The sequence below is a fragment of the Rattus rattus genome, chromosome 14, assembly GCF_011064425.1.
Source record: "Rattus rattus isolate New Zealand chromosome 14, Rrattus_CSIRO_v1, whole genome shotgun sequence".
Taxonomy (NCBI): domain Eukaryota; kingdom Metazoa; phylum Chordata; class Mammalia; order Rodentia; family Muridae; genus Rattus; species Rattus rattus.
The window spans coordinates 39696152-39715936 of NC_046167.1; positions in this window are offsets into that span (position 1 = coordinate 39696152).

Here is a 19785-nt window from a genome sequence, read left to right on the forward strand (position 1 = left end):
GAGTCTGGATTTTGAAACTTATCTTTTAATTTTATATTTTTAAACCTTAAATCTGTATAATTTTCTTTTCAATACTAAAATCATATATAATAATAACAAATACCCCTTGATCGGGAATAAACTTAAAGAAAAAGAAAAAAATGAAGTGGTTTGAGATGGCTCAATATGCACATAAAGGACTCTGAGAAACAGCTCAGTGATTTTTGACATGGTGACAGTGAATATCCCAATGGCATTAGCCACCCAGCAGAACAATCTCACTGCCTTTAGCTCCTGCCACTTAAGCTTGACAAACATATTCCTCTGTTCTGTACTAGGGGGAGAGATTTACAAAGAAAGAATCTTGGAACTCACTCCATGAGACCATAGTCCGATAAAACCATGGGCACATGAGTGGTTGTACTTCTAGGACTAAAATAAATTTAATCTCAGTAAAAATAATGTGTAAAGCATTGTGTAAGGAAACACACATTGATTTTTAAAGCACTCCAACTGGAGACGCACACTAACTCTACCCCCTCTCTGTGGTGACGTCCAGCTGAGTCTAAATGTAAGAAGGACCCTCTGACAGTGTTTCATAGGGCAAGTGAGTGTGAACCACTGGAAATAGGGAAAGTGGTTGTGTGTATCTCTTCTAATTTATGTGGGCATCTCTTTAAATTGTAAAACACTTAAAACTAAAAATGAAAAACCATGCCACCTGTTACATGTAGATGTTTATTGGTCATTAAAAACTAAAATAGGACTAATTATTTTTCTATAGTGCCTGACTTTTTTAAAGAATTATTTTGAGATTTGTTTTGGTGGTGTAAGGAAATCCCTAGTGTTTCTTTGTACTAAATGGTGTCAGTTGTTAACATAGCCCAAACTGACATGAAGATTCCACATTCTTCATTGCTTTTTAATTTTCAGTTTTCTCTTTTGTTCAGGTGAAATGCATACTTTGAAATAACAGAAACTACTTATATGCTTTAAGAATCTGTGTAAATCCAGACATGTTTTTATGTCAATTTTACACTGTATGATACCATCTTGCATTTGATAAAATTCTTATTACCATTTTCTCACTCAAACTCCAGCCAACATTATTCTTTGGCATTTAGCGTCACCGAGGAAAAGATGGGGTTGGCTGGATTCTTATCCTTTGCTCACGACCCACATTTCCCTTTCAGGCTTGCTTTCCCTGTCTCTGCGGTTTTAATAAATCCGGGTATTTGTTAGAACATAATCTAGTTTTTGTGGGAATGTGGTGCGAGTTATTGAGACACATTTCCCAATGGCTTTTTTTACTTTTATCTTTTGTCTAAGACAGACTTGTACACTTACCTGGAACTCCTGTTTGTGTCCCATCATGCCAACTCTTCATAGGCACCCCTGTACTTTTTCCGAACATTCTCAGCTCTGTTGGACACACTGATTATCCCCATCTAATTTATTTCCATTTCTTTATTCTCTATTTTGTCCCGGTCAATGATTGGTTTTTTTGAACAGCCACTCTTGGTTTTCCCTGTAGCTGGATTTTCCAGGCCTGCTTTTATATCTTAGCTTTTCCCTAATGGCTTAGGTTCTTCCTGTCTCCCCTCACAGTCTCTTCTGTTGCTGTGTGCAGTCTTTCCCAGCCTGTTGAGCTTGTGTCCCCAGTCCGTAACTCATATTTGCAGGCATATTATGCTTCTACCCTTCTCCCTCCATCTATTCCTCCCCAGAGAGAGGAGATCTGCAGAAGGCCAGCCTCAGAGTTCCAGCCACCAAGAGAGAGAGAGGAGTCCAGATGAAGGTAAACTTGTTATGTTATGGAGGGGACACCTTAGATCCATGTGCTCCACAGAAACACATTTCTGAAGAGTTATTCCTCGAAGCTACTGGGCTCTTCCTAAGGGATATGTGTTCCTATGAAGTAACACATTGGCTCCCCACCAACAGATGAATCTCCCTGCTGTCATCAGTGGTCCTAAGCCATCCTCCTCTTAAAGCCCAGAGCAGATGGGTCCTCTGTTTCCCTGGCTAGGATCAAAAGCCCTTCCAGGCTGTAGCAATAGTCACTCATCTTCAGTTTGGGACTCTTCTCCTTGATTTTGAGCTTACAGTAGCCTAGACTAGCAGTTCTGGAGTCCCATGCTTTGACAGAGATAACCATGAGAAAGTCAGTTTGCTAATATGGCAAACTAAATCCTTCTTCAGTAGGGAACTAAAAATGTTCTTGTCTATTACACCATAACTACCTCTCAGAGCTAAGGAAATGAAGAAATAAAACAACAGTACTCTTCATTAAAGATTTTCTTATGATGGGGCTAGAAAGAAGGCTCCATGGGTAACAGTGTTGGCTGCTCCTGTTCCTCCAGAGGACTCCGTTTCAATTCCCAGCATCTATGTGGTAGCTAACAATGGCCTGTAACTCTAGTTTCAGGGGACTGGACACTCAAATAGACATACATTCAAGCAAAACACCAATAAATATTCATAAAATTAAATAAATTTCAGAGAGAGAGAGAGAGAGAAATTCTCTCATTAGGATTTGGGTGGGACTAGCAGGATGTTAAGGTACAGGAGCTCTGGTTCTTCTGTGAATTGAATTGTGTGTCCCTGGGAAGATTATTTAGCCTCTTTGTGCTTTAGTCTCCCTTTCTTGTTAAATAAAAGTCATACCTACCTCATAGAAGTTGTGAGTTAATTAGAGACAATGTCTGCAAAACACATAAGGTTATTGAAGAGTCAAGACACTGTATAAATATAACATAATACCTATTGAAGTTGGTTTATTTATGGACAAGGAATGCAAATATAAGAATCATGGAAGTTGGGTGCAGGGAGAAATATAAGGGTCTCAAAGGTGCCTTCCATGCCCTGTGCATCTAAGCCTCCAGTCTGTGCTCTGCTAAAGCGAGAAAACTATTACTGCTGGAATCAGCACCGAGCAGTCAGTGACCATCCTCCACCTGGGCCAGCCAGAGCAGGCAAGAGGAGGCAGGTGAGCAGAGAGACACGCCAGTGTCCAGGTGTCCCTAGCCACCTGCAAGATGGCCTCCCTCTGGGGGTCAGCTCACCACCTGCCACATTCTGCCTACCAAGTTCTCATCGCCCATCCTCTTCCCCAATGTTAAATGTCTTGCTCTTGTTCCCACTTTATGTTTTATTTTCTATAAATAAACTTTCCTACAAACTAGTGCATGCGTGATCTTGAGAAGTAACTACTTCTTCCTTCTTGCAGTGTCAGCACCTGACTCTGCCCTGACAGATGAGCCAGCTGGTTGGTACCCACTGTGTTGGAGGGTAAGGACTACAGTTCTGAAGGCCTCAGTAAGCCAGGGCCACTTTGTTTCTCTGCCTTCAAACAGACCATTCCTTATCCCAATTGCTTGTGTTTATAACGCTAAACTTTTGAAGAATTTCATGAATCAAATTCATATGACATTATTGACTGTGCATTTATTAAACAATTCTGTGACTAAGTACTTCTGAAAGTTGAAATGCATGTATGATTTGGATTCATCTGAGATTCAAGTGATCTTCAAAACTATATCTAAACATTCAGATATAAACATTAATTTAATATTGTTAGCATTTTGTCTAAGCTCCGCCTCACAGTTGCCTGGCAACAGCCAGATGTGCCTGACTCACTATAAAAGGGGCTGCTCACCCCCTCCCACTCTCTCTTGCTCTCTTACCTTCTTGCTTCCGCTCTATTCTGTCCTCTTCTTCCTTCCCTCTTTCTTCCCATTCCCTTCCCCCTTCTCCACGTGCTCATGGTCTGCTTCTACCCCACTACTCTCTCCTTCCCCACCCCCTCTCTCTGCCTTTCTCTGTCTCTACTACCCTCTCATCTCCCCTCCCCATGCCCTGAATAAACTCTATTCTATACTGTACCATCATGTGGCTGGTCATCAGGGGGAAGGGATGCCTCAGTATGGGCCCGTGGAGGTACCCCCTTACCCCACACCTGACTACACATTTGCCAAACATATTCCTTCTCTCCTTATCTTTTTATAAACACAATAAATACCCACTATATATCTGGCACTACCTCAGACTCTGGGTATTATGTACTAGTGAACAAATATACTTCCTTTTATTATAATTTAAACTTTAGATAGTGTTTATCACAGCACAGAAACTGTCTTCTGAAAAGTGGCTCTCAGAATGAGCTATTGCTGGTTGCAGGTGCCATCTAACTGGTTCTCTGCCTTGACTTTACACAGCTCCCAGTGAAATAACCACCTTGGCTTAAGGAATAAGGATGCCTCAGTCAGGCAGCCATCTCAAGACAGCCCGTCTAATACCAAAACCCACAGAGACCATATTTATGCTTCTAAAATATAGTAATACAAAATCTAAGTACTTAGATTTTTTTCTAGCCAGTTCTTTGAATGGGTTACTTACTTTGTTTTTGAGACTGAGGAACTGAACCCAGGACTTCTCTAGTTCTGAGCCAATGTTCTATCACTGAGCTACATTCCCAGCCAAGGCTACTTCAGCCTACTGGTTGACTACACCGACCAGGCAAAGCAGAAAGACACTTGCTATGAAGTGGGTTATAAAGAAGGTTATAAAGAAGGCTGGAGAGACCCAGGCCTCAAGCTGGGTAAGAGGACTGCATTCTTTCAACTATACACCCAGTTTTGGCTCAATCAAATGTTGAATTCCTCTTGCCAGTTAGTACAACTGTTCAATAGCTTCTGGTATTAACTGGGCTGTCTGTCTGATATGACTACCTGTCTGAGGTGTCCTTGTCCTTCATGTTCTGTGTGGTGTTTCAACAGGCAGCTGGTTGAGGCCAAAGCAGAGTCTGTTAGGGACCATGTGAAACCAGCTGGAGTTCATTCTGAGAGCTGGATTTTCAGAAGCCTCCTTCTTGTACAAACCAGATAAAAGCTGTTTTGATGCCCTGTAATAACAATAAAAATATCAGACTCTATCTCTGACTTAAGCAGGACAGAGTCTATTTTATTTTATTTTATTTCATTTCATTTCATTTCATTTCATTTTATTTTTACATAGCCAGAAAATCTTACTCTCCTGGGCTCGTGCTGGGTCAGTGGGAATTAGGATCAGTGGGAACCATGTTTCCTCTAATGGGATTCTAAAGCACATATATTTTTAAGTAAGTAGTGCAGTGGAATTTAGAAGGCAGTCAGCTACTCATGGTTGGAAGTGGTAAACTTTCTGATCAATCGTGGAGGTCAGAGGGGAGGGCAGGACAGGGATTCCTCACTAAGGCAGATGTTGTATGATGCTTGCCAAAGGCATAAGTGATGACTTGTCCTAGAGCTTATGTAAACATGTTAAACACACTCTAAGATACTCCCAGAAACACATGGGATGGAGATTCTTTATAGGTAAGTCTCCTGGGGATGAAACTCATCCTGAATGCAACACTATTTTATTTGTTTGTTTATTTAGCAAAAATCACTGTGAGGTTGGAGCTATTTAAGATATGTCTGGAAGTTAAAATGGTTTAGATCTGTGGGCCTTGGCACCTATCTTCATAACAATATTCATTCCTTAAGCTGGAGCTGGTGTTAAAATGGCTACAATGAGGTTGCTTTAGTCACTGGCAAAGTAAAGAACTCGCGAGTTCTCTCTTTCCATGAATCTCGAGAGTCTGAGAAAACAGACTTAGGGATGCTTTGGAGCTAAATACATGCAATGTGAATGCATGGCAGCGTGCTCAATGCTTTCTCCTTCGCTACACCTGATTCCAGAGCTGGCTATGAGAGCTTGTTATCCAATGATCGCCTAATCAAATTTTGTGTTCTTATAAAAAAAAGAAAAAGAAAGAAATACAACCAATTTAGCCTCTGAAGGGACTTATCACAGTAACAATTCATCATAGATAGATGGATAGATAGATAGATAGATAGATAGATAGATAGATAGATAGATAGATAGACAGAGTCTGCTATTTGACAAATGCGTGGAGGACCTGAGCTGAATAGGTCCTAGAGGTCTAATGCTTCTGTGCTCTCCGTAACCACCCATGCAGTGGTATACTTTTGAAGTTATTTTTGTTTTTGAGACAGTCTTGCAACGTAGCCCAGGCTGTCCTGAAACTTATTATGTAGACTAGGCTGGCTTTGAACTTACTTCTGCCTGTCTGTACTTTCCAAGTACTGGGGTTAAAGGTGTGGGCCTCAGAGTACGGGATATTCTTAACAATTTGTTAAGAGGGTTTATAGTTGTTGCAATGTTATTATCAAGATGGATGGGGGGAGATGTGGTTGATTAGGTAGATGGCTGGCTGGCTGGCTGGACAGATGATAGGGATAAATAAATGGGCAGGAGAAAACTTCTGGAGACTTCATATAATGACCTCTGGGGAATTCTGAACTTGCCACACACTGCCTGGCTTCATTATGCGTTCTTAAACCCATAAAGTGAGATTTCATGATTACCTCAGCCCTGTGTCTTTCAAGCCTGCAAATCCAATGCCACATAGACAATGCCCTGCCGCCAGCATGAGGTAGATGCTCTGCCCCTGAGCAACGCAGCTGCAACAGCTGTTGTGTACAGAGCCTGGGGCAGAGACTTCTCTAGGGAGCTGATTTTGAGGAACAAGGAACCCCTCCATGTTTTGCCTCAGCTGAGTTTATGTTCTCTCCCTTTCAGGTGTGCTTGAATGTTCACAAAACTTAGCTGCTGCTGAAAATATCTTTCCCGTTGTCCCATTGTAGCTCAGGGTGTGTCTCTTCAGTAGTGCTGATCTTTCTAACAATAACAGCTACTTTCTCAGTTGCAGCCTGAATGCTCTCCTGTCCTGAAATGTCCTCTGGCAAACAAATCAATGCATCACATCTGAACTCAATTTCATTCAGTAAAGCCAGATTCTTAGGCAAAATATCTCACAGAGGTCCCTAGCCGAGTTCCTTATAAAGACCGTGGTGCCCTTTGAAAGCTCCATCTACCTTTCTCTCAATGATCTTTTCTTTCAAGCTCCCACCACAATAGCTTATTAAATTCTCCTCATAGCATGCTTGTGCTTTTTTAGTACCAAAATTTTCCATACTCTAGCCACAAACAATTCCCAAACCCCAGCATGAGGTCAGGTGTAGCACAGAAACAACGTCACTTCTTTGCTAATTGCTATCTATATGTGTGTGTGTGTGTGTGTGTGTGTGTGTGTGTGTGTGTGTGTGTGTGTGTTCTGCCAGTTCAGCAACCTCATTATCTTGGACTTCCCATATTGATGAGTTATTGTTAGTGTGTGGGATTGTCATAGTGACTTGTCATATATATATATATATATATATATATATATATATATATATATATATATATATAATTTAGCTCTAACAGTTTTTGTAGTTGTTGATGTTTTGTTTGGAAAACCTATTTGAAGACAATTACGTAATGACTAAATGAGTAAATAGTTATTAGTATGTGGTGCCCTATCCCACCAGTTTAAAAAAAAATCAGATTTCAGAATAGCTGTACCACTTTGTTTTTACATTAAATTGCTTAGTAAATTGATTTCTTTCCTTTTTTCTGAGTGTCTTTACCAGTGAAGTGTGGTTTGTTTGTTTGCTTGTTTTTGGAGAAAACAGATAGTTGGATTTTGGTTTTTAATCTGGCCAGTCAGTCTTATCTCTTGATAATGAATTTGGGAGTATTTCCATCTAAGGACAATTTCATTTACTTCTTTGCTAACTTAATGTGCTGAATTTATTACTTTATATATCTGTTTATTTGACTCATCTATGTAGTCATTAAATCTTTCTTTTTCTGCCAGTTCAGCAATCTCATTATCTTGGACTTCCCATATTGATGAGTTATTGTTAGTGTGTGGGATTGTCATAGTGACTTGTATATATATATATATATATATATATATATATATATATATATATATATATGCCTTTTCCTGGTATCTTGGCTTATATTGGGTTTATGTTGCCTCCTACTGTTTTGGGGAAAGCTGACTGCAGTAAGATATACAACTGGAGAGCATTTCTGGTTTTCGCATGTAATAGGGTAAATGCATGTGCACTTCCCTTGTGACCAGGTTCTGTCACAGTAGCTTCAGAGAGCTGATTTAAAAAAAAAGTTTATAGTTCTTACAGATTAGGGCATTGATAACTTAATTGGTAAGATGAAAATAAATAGGAAAAGGCAAAAGTAAGGTATGAGTGAAAGAGGAATTTTGTAGGTATAAAGTGTTAAAAATAATAGAGCAAATGTTATAGAGCAAGAGGAGGAAAGGGCAGATAGGGACTGGTGAGAGGGCTCAGATAGCAGATAACAGACAGGTCCTCCTTGCCGAGCAAGCCTCCATGCTCCATCGCTGGGGCCCACATGATCAAAGGAGAGAACCAATTCTTTCCGGAAAATTAGCAGTTCTGCCAACCTACAACTGTGACCTACAACTCCCACTGTGGCACATGTTTGTACACACACACACACACACACACACACACACACACACACACACACACACAGGAATGATTTTTAAAAACAAAAGCGAAGTTATAAAAGCCTATTAAGGATATATACAAGCTAGAACAAACTTTTAAAAATAAAGATAAATAAGTAAGTAAAATAAAATAGAAAATGTGACCAGGGAGTGAAGTAGAAGAGAGCATCTCAGTCTGTATTTCTTCTTAATTGGAAAGAACATGGCTGCCCCACTCTTGATTGTCTTCTGTGGGAGCTTCTGAGGTGGGCTAAAAGCAATAGTCTAAACAATCAAGCACGTTCTGGGGTAATCCAGCACATTTTAGGGTCATCAAACACATCTCAGTTGAGAAGGACTTTTGAGTGAAGATAAATGCTGAGATCTCTGAACCCCTGCTGCCATTTCTGCCGTTGTCTCTGTGGTTTGGGATTCATTCTTCCCAGGCAAGAGACTTTAGAGCTGTTGTTACAGAAGGTCCACCCACCCGTGCTTACCTCTGTTCCCCCGTGGTCTCTTCCCAGAGTCCACCTTTAGAGCACTCTCCCTTCGGCTCGTTGTCACTGACCCAGGCAGGAGGTAAGATGGGGTGGCCCGGTTTTTGGTCTGGGTCCTTGGAGCATCTCACTGTTACTTTCCCACATGATCCTTCTGCCTCTCCTTGTCTCTTTGATGTGTGTTCATTTTGGTCATTTCTGCACAGTGCAATGGCTGTTACCTAGTGCTCTGCTTCGGGGTCCTCAAGTCTGCAGAGGAAGTGAGCCTCTATAGCTCTTTGCGGGCTGCTAAGGGCTGTCTGGCAGTTCCTCCCTCTGCTTCTTTGTCAAGAGCTCACATTGACTTGACTCCTTTCTTTCCAACTCTTTTTCTCCTGGGAATAGAGCGAATTGGATTTTATCTGGAATTTTCTTTCTCTGGTGTCACAGAGACAGTTTCTAATCTTGCCCCAATACATGCTTTTTCATGACTATTTAAACATGATTCCTTTACTTAACAAAAGTGTTAAGGTTTTTCCATAGTGTAACATTTCTCAATATTTCATTACCCTCTCCTCTCAAATGATATCCCATTGTATGAATATATCAGGTTTTATCCTGAAGGATATTGTGTATTTCTGTCATTTCAACCAATTTTCTCTTCCAAGTATGTGGACACAAATATTCATGTACAATTTTTAATAGAAACTTTTTTTTCATTTTTCTTGGGTATATACCTGAAAATTAGTAGAGATTTGGGGTCAAATGTTAGTTGTATTTTTGGCTAGTTGCCAAATGTCTACACTGTTTTCTGAACTGGTCCTAACATTTTTATTCCCACTGGAAGAGTATTCCAGTCTGTTCACACCTTACCAATACTTGTTATTATCTGACTTTTTAATTATCAACTTTCTAACAGGTATGGTGTCCTTATCACACTGTGTTTCAGTTGCATTTTCCTAATGACAACTGATTTTGAGCATCCTTTTATTGGATCAGTCTATCAATGGAGAAAACATCTTGAGACCCTTGATCCACTGTTAGACTCAGTTATCTGTAGCTTGCTGTCACTAATTATAAGGGTTCTTACTCTCTGTACTCTAGACGTGAGATCCCTATCAGCTATGAGATTTGCAAATATATTCTTCCATTCTCTGGTCTGTTTTCATTTATCCAATATGTATTAAAGCATACAGCTATCTACTCCAGTACAACTGTCTTTCTACATTTTCCTTTTGTCATTGATATTTTTATTGTTATTGGTGGTATTTTTCCATACATTAGAATTTATTGTCAAATCCAATATATTGGAGAACTTATGTTTTCTTATAAGAAGTTTATAGTTTATGCTTTTGTTTATTTGGACTTAATTTCTTTTTAAAATTTGTGTGTTTGTGCATGCACACACACTTCCACATGCCACAACAGGTATGTGAAGGTCAGAGGACAGCTTGCAGGAGTCATTTCTCTTCTGTGTGAGTTCTGGAGGCCAACCTTAAGTTGTCAGTTTTTACAACAAGAGCTTTTACCTGCTAAGCCATCTTGCTGGTCCAAGGAATACATTTTTAGTAAAGTTCTTACTTTTTGTTCTTTTCTTTTCCTTTACTTTTAAGTCTTGAGATATGAAATAATCAAAACTACGTAAAGCAAACTAAGTGACAAGTGGAGATATTAATAAGCTAGGTATTGTGTTGAAAAATTGTAAAATTTAGACAAAAAATGAGTTAATTTTGTGATTTTATGGCATGTCATGTGATCTACACAATGCTTCTTGGGTAATATCATGCTCAAACAAATCTTGGATTTCCATTTCTAGTTCTTCCTCACAAGTGAGCACTTCTTCAGTTTTCCTAATGAATATGCATACCTTCTTTCTATTCTCGTTATACAAGCAATTCAGTGTTGCTTACGTAACCCAGCTTTTGTTCTTCATTTATTAATAAAATCTCCTTCCTCCACAGCCATCCAGTCCCTTCTCCATTCTCCTCCTCTCTCTTTTTTCTAACACACACACATGTACATCAGTACACACACACACACACACACACACACACACACACACACACACACACACACACATGAACCTAAACACTTACTGCTTACCAGGCCTCGATATGTGTGTGCATTACCTGCACAATGTCCCGCATTTCCCCTTCTCCCATGGCTATCCAATTCAAACACACATTTGTTTCAAAGACACAGTTGTTTCACAGACATATGGATGAATTTTTAAGTCACAATGGAAAGGCAGAGTAAAATAATGTGTGGGTACCATTCATTCACTCCTCTATGTTTTAGTATAAAAATGTAAGATTTAGCCAGAGAGCAAACACAATGCATAATTATCACATTGGGATGCTAAACACAGACACTGGCTTTGCTCTGTGCACAGAGAGATCCAGTTTACTCTAGAAATGCAGGTCTTACTTTTTTTCTCCAGCAAAATAAATGTGTGGGTGTGGAGGGAGACTGACATTCTGAGGATTCTTTTGGAATACTAATGCCTACAGAGGCGGTGGCAGTATGGCATTGACCAGCTTCCTCTGCACTATGCTGAGTAGAAGCTTTCTTTACTCTTTGTGGAAAAATGCATTTTACGGAAACAGCCAAACAAGTCCTCTGGATAGGCCAACAAGTAATCCTTCTGCACCTCTGTGGAAGTAGACATTGTTTTTAAATTCCTGTAATGATACTCATGTCGCACCTGTGCGGCAAATGGACTTCAGTTAAGTAACCTTCTATGTGGACTGAGTGTAAGGCTCGCAGAGGAGGTCGGTGAACCTTGGGGGCAGAAGCAGAAGGCGGTGCCAAGACTGTGGACATGTGGGCCGAGCCTGGATTGCAGAGATAAAGACAATTCCAAAAGGCACAAAGAGAGAAACAGGATGGTATGCCAGGCACATGCAGGATGGATAGAAACGGCACCTAACATAGCAGCTCTTGTGGTTATGATTTGATTTACACATTTTCGAGTTCTGGAAAGGGATGCCGCTACGTTTTGAGGAATCTTGTGACTTGTTCATGATGGTGTTATACCTTCTAAACAGTAATATGGTTTTTGGTGGAAAAGCAGGGGATCTTTTCTCCAGAAACACCACGCAGAGGCATAGAACTGGAATTATTACCATTTATTCATGTACCAGCTGTGATTAGATTCTCCTGCAGCCTCCTCAGCTTGTGGGGCAACTGTGCAACAAGAAATCAATGTTTCAGATCAGTGGGTTCTAGACTTGCTCATATTTATCAGGAGATAGGAAAATTTACACAAGTGTGGCCTCCAGTGTAGATTTTACGAAGCTGAATGTTTCCTGATAAGATTTTGAGATCACTTCTGATTGTCTGAAGACTCTCTTTCATACCTTTGTCAAAATAAGCATCATTACCAGTTGCCTGCTGGCTAAATGTGCAGATATTGGACACATTATTTAAATTATCGGTTCATCTATTGACTTGAAGACTGAGTTCCTTATCACCTTGGTCCATTATTCTGCATTACTGACATGGACATCCTTGGTAGAATTGTGAGTTTCTGAATGAGGAAAATGGGGCTTTTCACAGGCAAGAGACCACTTTGAACACAAAAAGCCTTTAAGTAGGGCTTGCAGAAAGCAAACACCCATCTCTAGGCACCAAGAGAGGATGTGTACACCAATTCTCTTCTCCCTGAAAACCTGATCTTCTTGTGTCCTGATCTAAACTGCTTTGTAAAGCCCATCTTGAATGTTTCTTTTTTATATCATTAAATATCAATGCTTTAAACACTCTTTACAACTCTTGTTTTATGGAACAGGAGAATGATGGATAGACTCTTGATGATTTCCCAAAAGTAGCCTTTGTGGCTGCCTCGTGGTGGGGGAGGAAAGATAAAGACGGGCAGGCAGATGAACATGCTTTCTCTTGATTAATTCCATTTCTAACATGACTCAAAGCTAATTTTGAAGATGTGCTTTGGGTGGATTGTGTTTGTCAGAAAAACTTAAAGCACTGTTTGATTTGGTTCCAAATTAAAGTGCTTGATAAAGGCACCCGTGGCTGTTCTTTTATTCTCTCTCCAAGGTACTATCTGATCTCAGATAGACTCATTAGAGATTTGTGGTGACATGGTTGGAAATGCCGGCGTCCTCTAAATGGGAGGGTGCTTCAGCTTTAGAAACAATTATTAGTGCAATGAAACTAGAAAAGTCTAGGAGGCTGGAGAGATGGCTTAAGAACGCTGACTACTCTTCCAGAGGTCCTAAGTTCAATTTCCAGCAACCACATGGAACTCACAACCATCCATATTAGGATCCTATGCCTTTGTCTGCTGTGTCTGAAGAGAGAGAGACAGTGCACTCACATATATAAAATAAACAAGAAAACAAATAAATAAATAAATAGAAAAGTCTGGATAAGATTCATCCTTGAGGTTTCCAAGGGATGTGAGCTGGCCTTTGCTAAGGTTTTGCTCCTGTATTTGTTAGTTTGTTATTATGAAGTGTCACTTTGCCTATACAATATTTTGCCTTGCTGTCAGGTTTTATTTGATTCAGCTTTTAAGTCAGGAACATTTGTGACTGAATCCTCCTATGTGAGCCAAAGGAATTTTCCATGCTGTAGGGTTTGTTGGTTCCATAATACACACATTGTTTTTCAAGGCTGAGCACAAACATTTATTAACAAGCAAGTAGATAAATAAAATAACACCCACCCCAAAGCAAAACACGACATGCAAAGACCCAATTTTGAGGAATTTGACTCAAGTCTGATAGGAACATCTTGTATTATAAAAAGCAAAATTTAAAACTGGCAATTAGAATTTGTTTGGGTGGGAGAGAAAATAGAGGGCTCATCCCTGCTAATCGTGGGCCAGTTAGTCAGCAGAGGGAACATACTTGTTGAAGCGAGGAGGGAAGAGTTCTTTACAGCACTGGCACTCCTGAGGAAGCTTTGCCACATTATCCTGGCAGCGCCATAATCCCACGCACCCTCTGTTCCACTGACCCTTTCCCTCACCATCCATCTTTGACACCTGTCACTCATGTCTCCACGAAGCGACTATCAGCCAGCCTGGGAGGAGCCCCTCCACCCCACCCGTTGCTGTCCTGCCTTCATTCAGCTTCTTTCTAAAACTCTTCATTTAATGAATTCTCCCGGTGTCAGTTAAAGGGCAGCAGCCAGGTGCTAGGAGTACATTCTTTCCCTCAGTCTGAAGAAAAGGGAGAATGAAAGAAAAAGCCAACCATCTTGAGATGCGAAATAGTTTCAGTAGAATCAATCTAGAAAATCTCCAGTTAACTCACCCATGTAAGACAAGGCTCGATTCTTGCTGGTCCTTACTATTGTGTCTTGTATGCGTGAGAACAGACATGAACTGTCTTTTAAGAAATCAAATAGTTCTTACATAAATTCAATTTCCTGCTATTTGGATAAAAGACAGGATGGTTTGTGTTGTGTTTTATAAATGGCATTATAATGTGGCAGGAGGGCCAAGGTATTCTCCTCAGGAATCACCACCATGCCACAAGCCAGTAAAACAGGAAGTTTATTGGGGGAAAGGAACAGGTTCTAGAAAAGGGGTAGAGAAAGGGGGTGGGGGTGAGGCAAGAGGACAGAAAGAGAGAAGAGAGGAGGGGCCTAGAACGCAGAGAGAGAGAGAGAGAGAGAGAGAGAGAGAGAGAGAGAGAGAGAGAGAGAGAGAGGCAGAGAGACAGAGAGACAGAGAGACAGAGAGACAGAGAAAGACAGAGACAGATACATAGGGACAGAGAGACAGAGAGACAGAGAGACAGAGACAGGGGGAGACAGGAGTAGCTAAGCAATCCTTACGTGTCAGGCTGCCCCAGCCTGGCAGGCAACTAAGCAAGCTGTTGTTAGGTAGCTGTTGGGTGGAGCCTAGAGAAATTGCCAATAGTTAGCCATTGCTTACAAGGACTTACATGCTTGTGATAACTACAGTAAGTTAACAGCATTTATTTATTTTCTGGGAAGGGATTTGGTTTCAATGGGTTTCCTCTTGGTGGAACCTGTCACAGACAGGTTCCTACCTTCGTCACAGTCCTCAGTGTGCTGCCTAGACCTCCCTCTGGAAAGTCTCACAACAGACCAGGGCCAAGGGATCTGGGCAAGTGGCATACTGGCCTGTATCTAGTCAGTAAAATGTACAACATTGGATAGAAGAACATTTACATGTTTCAGAAAAGCACCAAGTCACGAACACTTTGCCTCGAAAAGCACTCAAGTGGTGTGGCGTGTACCTGAGCCCAGCTTTGGTTTATTAGAATAAGAACTGAACTCATGGAGATCAAATCAAATTAAAAAAATTAGAAAAGAAGAGGAGGCAGCTGGCTGCAGGAGGGAAAATTATCTGAGAGGACTTAATACAATAAAGAAACACGTAAGATGCAAAGTGATTGGCCCAAGGGCCATTGAGCTCCTGAATTTACATAATCCTTAAATTGAATGCCTTTGAAACCAAAAGGGGAGTTGGGGAGAAGGGATTACACCTTTTGCAGGAGACTGCAGCTAAGGGAAAATGGGCCACTCAGAGAAGAGTTCAAATGTCTCAAGCAGCAGACATCACTAGCTCAGCCAGCCCCTTTAATGACGATTTGCAAAGGTGTTTTTTGAGCAAGGTCCAGTTCTCTTGATAAATAGTGGGACTGGTGAAACCTCCTGGCAAGGCACCTACAGTAACTGAATAGCTCTCCAGGCTGGCTGCCATCCGGGAATATATTCCCAGATGCCTGTGCCTGCTTGGCAGGGGCACCAGCTGCTCACCCTGTGCACCAGGCCCTTTCTTTCAGGACTGGGGGCTACGCTCTCCCCTTGGAGGAGTCTCTGTCTCTCCTTTCCAAGAACAATCACATTCAGCCTTCAGTGTGCCTGCAAAGCAGCTAAGCTGCCTCTGCAATTCTCCCATGCGTGGAGCAGACAGCTTCAGTGTGCATTTTCATTTCTGTCTCAACAGAATGGTTTGTGGGCATGAATCACCTTAATTGTGGTTTTATCCTGGGCCACTTAGTCATGTAATAAATGATCATTGTGAGGTGCAAGATGTGTCTTCTAACCATTTGACTCACCATTCTATGAACCCAAAGAATTCAAGCTTACTTCATTATCTATTTCCACCAGCTGGGCTTTGGGGAAGGTGAAAATCACAGATGGCTTTCAGGGCCCTCTGCAAAATGGCTCCGATGACTAGTGCAAGAGTATCCTGGATTCTCTGTACCTTTATTTTGCTTCACAGATTCTCCTAACACATCTTCTAGCTCTGAGTTCATACTGTGAGTGTCAACCTTTCTCTGGGTTCTTGCCCTGCAGACTCCTGCCCAGTTGTGGCCGTGATGAGGAGAGTGGTTTTGTTTTCTTTATAAAGCCTTTCTATTCAATTCTGACTGAGGTAAATCCCAAGGCCTTTCTGGATCAGCCTCATTAATGAAGCAAAGCAGTTTGAGCTTCCCTTGACTCTCCACAGGATCCCACAGTACCGAGATTGCTGCAGGCACCTTCAGAAGTGGGTCTACCTTAAGGTACCTTGTTTGTACCTTAGCTACTGTTTCAAGTCAGCGTCTCACTTCCAGGTTTATAACAGTGTACACATTAAGGCAGTGAAAAGGTTCCTTCATCTGGTATTCTTGCTGAGGCCCTTTGGGGTTTAACTAGAATTTGATCCGGTTGATGGAAAACCTCCTGGAAAATTACCCAACTCTATCCTAGGAACCCAGGTAACCCAGCTTTGCTAAACTGCCTGTTGGTGCGAACCACCCCCTCCAGCTAACCACTTAGCACCTGCTGAATGGCACGCAAGACCTCCCCCAGTGGCTGCTAATTGAGATACCAGGCTGTGATTTTTGCATTTACAAACCCCTTACCCTAAACAAATTACACTTCAGTCCCGAATACCTGAATGTAGTCCCAGGCAGCTGGAAAAAAAGACATTCCAATAGCTATAACTGTGTCAGAATAATCATCTCTGGTGGGCTCCCCGAACAGTAGCTGAAAGGATTAACAATAACTTTTGAGCTCCTGCTCCCTCTTGGGCCTCTGTTCTGGGCTGGCCTTGCTCAGCAACGTAGCTTACTTTGCTTTTCTCTCCGTGACATACTCTCTTCTTGGGAGGCGCTAATCCCATGGTCTTTCTGGTCAGAATCCACAGTGCAACCAGAGGAGCACAGCCAATTCCATCCAACCTAATGGAGGTCTCAACCTTTCACTTGCTATACTCCTCTTATGAAGGGGATTAGTACCATCAGAGGTATTGGGGATTCTTCAACGGTGGACTTTTGTTTTGTGTGCCTTTGTGTGTGTGTGTGTGTGTGTGTGTGTGTGTGTGTGTGTGTGTGTGTACATATGGATGCCAAAAGTCTAAGCTGGTATCTTTGTTGATCTTTGTTATATTTTGAGTCATGGTTTCTCAAATGCAAAAAACTTTTCTTTGCTCCCCAAAGTTAGGATTGACATGTGAGTGAAAGAGCGTAACCCTAAACGGGGAGCCACGTCTCTCGCTCCAATCGTGGGATGGGGTGCCCCCAGGAATCACGAGTAGCCATCTTGATGTAACAGCAGGAGGTAACTTTTATTAACGAGATCCCGGGTCTTAGTGGGATCCCTGGTCGACACGTATCCCACACAGGAGACAGAGGAATCGACCCCGAGCTTCCAAACTCTGGGGTTTATATAGGGGCATTCGCGCGGTTACACATGATTGGTCAATTCAAATGGTGCACAGTTACTTTCGGCACGAAATTACATCAGCAAGGTGTACGTGCTCTCTAGCAGCTCGGCAGGCAGGTAGGGTGGCTCATCTCACTCAGGGGGGTGAAAAAGGGGAGGGGGTGGGTACAGATGGTCAATGTCCTTGGGGCTGATAGCTGGTCCGGCAGGTCCTATCTCTAACACCCTCTCAGGCATGTCCTAACTTTTTGAAATTTTAATTCTTCTTGAGCACCACCATGTCTGCCTTTGTACAGAGTGCTGGGAATACAAAGTCAGACCCTTGTATTTGCATGGTAAAGTACTTTTCTAATCAAACCATCTCCCTAGCCTCATAACTTTCATTTTCTAAAGACCGTTTTTGAAATATTCTTTTATTATTTTATGTGAATAAGTATTTGCTTGTGTGCACGTCTATACACCATGTGTATTCTTTATGTCTGTAGAGCAGAAGAAGGCACCGGATTCCCTATAACTGGCATGGCAGGTAGTTTTGGGACTGCCACGTGGATGCTGGAATCAAATCTGAGTCCGATGGAAGAGTGGCCAGTTCTCTTAATCAGACAACCATCTCTTCAGTCCTTGAATTTCATTTTTAGTGAGAGTTTTTTAGAAGCACTTAGCCTCCAGATAGATTCCTGGTGGAATGCAAGCAGTTGAAGCCCTGACCCAGGTCCAGGTTGACATAGCTCACTGTTCAAAGGAGCCCATTTCACATGAGTGCTTCCTCCAATTGACAACAATTCTCCCAAGAGGAAACTTGATTGGTTCTAAATTACCAAATGAAAAGCATGGGTTCACCATGCCACCACAAGATGAAATTTGATAATAGTTGAAAATGCTTTTATTTTTGTATTTTTACAGACTCATGAGCAATTGCCAAAATAGTCCAGAGCGGTCCATGCTCTTCCAGCCGTTACCAGTGATAACATCTTATACAATCCAGAATGTTTATACAAGGAGGAGTCTGGCAAGAGACAATAAACATGGGAAAGCAGACCTGTGCCTAGTCTGGAGGATTTTGGTTTGCTACCTGCATCTGGAATGATTGAAAATGACTGTGAGATGTGGTATTTCTATACTTCACAAAACCCGAGAGTCTCAGTGGAAGCCTTCTAGGCCATGTTGAACTCTGTCCCCACACAGCACAAGTTCCATACAAAGGTCACATGTTGCTCGGGAAGAGGGACTTTCAAATCATGGGACTTCATCAACTTTCATTGCCTAAAACAAGTTCTTGCCTAATGAAGACACTGCTGGCTTATTTCCATGTTTTGCATACTGTGTTGACTGATTTATAAAGTTCAGGGCAAATAGAAGAATAGCTGTGAACATTGGTTTTTAGCAAAATGTGTTGATGCGTGTTTATCCATAGAAGTTAAATCTTAGGTTTTGAATTCAAGCAGAAGGAGCTGTGTCCTGGTCTAATCAGCAGCAGGACTTGAAGCAAAGGATCTCACAGGCTTCAGGCTCAGCTGAACCGCCCCTCACCCTCCCAGTTACTTGGACGTATTTTCAATATTGATTCAGACAAAATTAAAAATATTCTCTGCCTTGCATTATTAAATGGAGTAACTGCTGATTATATGTAGAAAATAATTTTGCTTTCCACTGTAGTTATTATTTTTAAACAGAAATTGCTCAATATCCCATAACACGCAATAAGTCATTTTATAACCTTCAAATTAGTAGCTGTTTGCTGATAAATTACTTGTGGCAAAAATAGTCTAATACTGGATCTTAAACAGCTGCAGGATTGTAGAGCCTAAAATTAATATAACTTGCCCTGGGCTCACCAAACTAAAGTCAGTTTAACTCATCGTAGTAAGTTTTTTTAACAAGTTATCAGGGGCTCCTGGAAGAGCTTGTAACAAAAAGTCTGTCATCTATATGTGTGTGTAGTTATGTACAGATATCAACTGGCTTTGGAAAATTGTATTTATTATAAAAAGTACATCTATCAGTTACCATGGCTGCTTGTGTCTTGGTCACGATTGCTGGTTTCCTCGTCCTAGCTATTATTGACTGCGTTAGGAAGCAATAGCAAATCAACCCTTCTTAACACAAGCCCAACTTTAGCTATTAATTAACTAATACATTCCTAAAATTGGCATGTAAACAATTTCAAGCTCAGATTTTTAGGTGGGCAGAGCGGCTGTGTGTGGTCTCCCTAAAGCATGGCTGTGCTTCTTTGCAATAGAATAGTCACATTCCTGGTTGCTGTGCTGCAAACTA